Source organism: Suncus etruscus, chromosome 6, assembly GCF_024139225.1.
Source record: "Suncus etruscus isolate mSunEtr1 chromosome 6, mSunEtr1.pri.cur, whole genome shotgun sequence".
NCBI lineage: Eukaryota > Metazoa > Chordata > Mammalia > Eulipotyphla > Soricidae > Suncus > Suncus etruscus.
In genome coordinates, this window is record NC_064853.1 from 9,549,439 (window position 1) to 9,553,507 (window position 4,069).

General features: G+C 35.6%; 1 non-coding gene across 1 annotated transcript; it reads left to right on the forward strand.

The window, feature by feature from the left end:
- Positions 1-3,166: 3,166 nt before the first annotated feature.
- LOC126012581 (small nucleolar RNA SNORA51) lies at positions 3,167-3,299 on the forward strand. The gene has a single exon (XR_007497035.1). It is a non-coding gene; the product is annotated as a small nucleolar RNA SNORA51 (small nucleolar RNA).
- The last annotated feature ends 770 nt before the right edge of the window (positions 3,300-4,069 follow it).

The following is a 4,069-nucleotide window of genomic DNA, read 5'->3' on the forward strand; positions in this document are numbered from 1 at the left end:
ACTTCTGATATAAGGAAAAAAGTTAGGAAAATGTAGAAAACCACAACATTAGGCCTATGAAGAAAGCACAAAGGCAGAAGAGATCATACAGAAGAGAGGCCTTTGATTTAATATTTGGAATCTATTAAGTACTTCCATTGTTTTTTGACACTCATCACTCTTGTACCTGTTGACAAAGTTTTTTCTGGAAGTACTTGAGACCTTGTGCCTATAGAGTTTCTCTGAGAATAGAAGTACATATCAAGATAGCCTGGAAGTACCGCTAATATATTGGTCCAGCCTCTGTCAGAGTGACTTGACCAATGAGAGAAGAACGGTACAGCCTCTCTTTTCTTAGTTCCTAATTTCCTCATCCCCTGATATCTCGAGGATTTTCTAAGGCTTTTTCTCAGATACATCAATAAAGATGGCCTCAAATCTTCCATAGTGCTAACCTGCTTTGTATTGTTCCTTTATCATTTGGTTATCTTCCATATATAATTTTTTCTACTTCCATTTCAGTCACTACCAGCATTAGCACACAAGTAATATACTTAAAGTATATCCTTATTTCTGAGTATTTCTGGATAAATTCAATGCAGGCAAGGAAATCCTCTTGCATATTTGCTCTATATTTCTATATTCTGTGTGGACCTTGTGAATGAATACTGACCAGGTTCTGTTGTCAACTAAGATACAGTTTATTTGGGCTATGGAATATACTGGTAGGAGAAAGATGAGCAGAATGAGAGAAGATAGTCTTCATTTTCCTCTTTCTCTCTCTGCATGACATCTTTTGCAGCAGCAGCTGGGCATTTTCTGGTTCAGCTCCCATCTTTGTGCTCTCTTCCCTAGCAATCTGTGCCAAGGTTCTAACTCTGGCAGGACAAGCTCAGCTCCATGTCTTGGTAGATCACCTGGTCCTTGTTTTCTTTTGGCATGACAAAACCTGAACATTTATGAAGCTTAATTTTGTTGAAATATTCAGTCTAAGATGGTAAGTAACAAGAAATAAATTGGACAAATAGGAGGTAATTACATGAAGAAGCAACTCAGGTGGATGCTATGGAAGTCATTCCAGTAATAAAAATTTCTTAACTTCAAATACTGTGTTACTTTTTCTTTCATTTTAGAGAAAGGGTTGCTAGTGCTAATACAATATGGTCCTCTTAAGTTTGATTTCCAAATTCTAAGGTAGTTTTTTCATAGCTTTTATAGCATTATCTGCATGTGTTTGGACAACAAACTGTTTAGACAACAAGCTTATTAGCTCCATCTTAGAGAACTTAAAGAGTTATTAGGAGACATAGTCCATATCTAGAAGCTGGAAAAATTCAAGGAGGTATGTAGGAGAATGGCTATACAATGCAATGAGATGATTGCACCTACCTGGGAGTTAGGAGACATGAACCCATGTACATTGATATGGTGATTACATAAATAAGCCAATGAAAAGAAGACCTAAAATCACTGAAAATCACACGATAAAGAGCTGCTCTCATAATAAAATAATTAGTAAAAATTATAGGACAAAATTCAGGTCATAGGGCAAGATTATTCTACCTGAAATGAGTTACTAAACTTCTGATTTTTTCCAAGTACACACACAATGTAAATATGTATAAGAATAAGTAGTTCTCAAAGCATTAAGTAACCAGAAGGCAATTTTTTTCTTCTTAGTTCATCCCTCCTACTGCTGAAAAGTTCTGAGGACACAACACAAAATGGATTCAATAAAAAATATAATGAAAAAACACAGAAAACTAAAGACCTGGAGGCTTAATGCATGCACACAGAACAATTTTATGCTGCCATATGTGTTGAGAAATCAGATAGTTTATTGCAGGTGTTGTTAAAATACAATAACTTATTTTAATCAAGATATATAATTTAAAATACTAGAAAAACTCTGACCTCACTGCTACTTTCAATTCTTATTTATTTGACCAAATCTCAGCAGAAGGCACAATTAGTTGAGAGATGAAAGTAATGGAACTTGGACAAAAATGCATTTGGTTCAGGTGGACAGAGAAATGATCATGCAGGGCTAAGGTATTTCTACAGGAGATCTAAGTGCATTCAACCTTTCATATCCTAGTGAACATTAAACCTCTTTTGTTACCAAAGAAAGTGCTTTCCTTTGTAGAAGATTGGCAATTTCCCTGGTATTGCAGTATGACATTTTTCCAAATAGGCTGTCAAAAAAATAGGGCATTAAATTGCATGCTTTGCCAAGTTGTTTCCCATCTGACTTATAAAAACAAGTGGTATTTTATCCTTCTTGACTGGATTCACTCAAATGCAATATATACTCCATTCAAAGAATACCTACTATTTTCCTGCTATCCTAAATAGAGTCTATACTAATTAAGTCAAGTTTTCCATCTATGAGGAAGCAATATTTATTTTTTATATTTGCTTTTATTCTGAAGTGGTTCTGAAGCAAGCTTTTATTGATGTCAAAGCCTTAGCATACTTGGAAATCTATAGTGGTGTTAGCAAAGGGTAAGCACAGAGGAGACGAGATCAAAATTAAATGTATGCTAAAGTTAGTTCAATAAAGAAGCCAGCATAAGGTTCAATTTACAAGAAATTGGGAGTCACTGGAATAGTTCCACCGTTAATTCTCAAAGAAAGTCCATTGAGGTTTATGCTTTAATCTCATATTTTCATGATATCTCTAGTCTAAAGTTCAAAGGGAAATAATTTTCAGACTAGTTGTGTGGAAGACTCATTTAAAAAACTTATTAAATATGTCTTTTAGGGCCCCATAAATTATATTCTGACCTGTGTCAGATGCAGGTAACTGCTCTCACAGCAAGTACATCAGCTATTTACTGACCCAGGCAGTTTAGAGACAACAGTTTAAGAAAAATAATGAGATACTCAGAGCTTAAATGACCTTCTGGGAGTACATTTCCTCCTGTTTCCAAGAGTGTTTTACTGTTGTTTGTCGGAAGCATGTGGCTCAAGCTATAGTAATGCTCAGTCTAGTATGTGCAGCAAAATTCCCATTGGAGCTAATGCAAGTATCCTATTACTGGGCCGGAGTGGTGGAGCTAGAGGTAAAGCATCTGCCTTGAAAGGGACAATGGGTGTGGCCCCAAAACCAAACCAAACAAAAAAGTATCCCATTACCATGTTTCTCCCCTGTCCCTGGTCTACTGTACATCAAGTTTACATACGGGGCCTCCCAATTTTTACCACAGGCTGTGTTCTTTACACTGACTGTATAGAAAGAAGAGGTATAGTAACTGCACCTCATATACACCTCAACCCAGGCCCTTTGCCTGGTCTGTTTTGTGAATTGGGGTACAAAAAAAAAAAAGCAAGTTTACATACAGAGTATTTTTGTTTTGTGTGTGCAGGGGGCATACCTGGAGTAATCATGTCTTACTCATAGCTTTGTGCTCTGGGATCACTTCTAGTGGTCTGGGGACCATATAGCCTGCTGGGGGTTGAACCCATGTCATCTGCATACAAGGCAAGTGCCTGACTTAGTGTACTACCTCTTTGTACTTTCTCAAGCCCCAAAGTTTTTAGGTTTAAATTTTGTCAATAATTTTGCTGAAGTCAGAATAGAGTCACTAGAAGAAAGTGAAGTTAATAAACTCTTTAAGACATGAAAGAACAGTACAATATAAAATGACCATCCACAGGATTTTGAGCCAGGATAAAGTAAGTGCATCTTCTGGAACATTCTCTATTATCAAATTTTGTGTCCTAATGATTCCTTGATTTTTACCCTCTTCACTAAAGCTAGTCATAGAAAAGTAGCAGGCAGGAAAGAACTGAAATAGTACAAGGTGACTTTCATATACATTTAATTATTACTGAAATCTATAAGAGGTTATTAATTTCATTTTACAGAAGATAAAATAGGAAATTAACATTACCAGATACCACAGTAGAGAGTAATTCAACGCAGTAATAAGATTTGGGTCTCTTTGGAACTAAGATCTCAAAATGTTTTGTTTTACATTTTACATCCTCCTACAAAATATAATACTAATTAAGAATTATGGTAAAGAGTATATACAATAGCAGGAAAGAGAACAAATAAAGTCCTAGTCTAGCAGATAAATTTAAA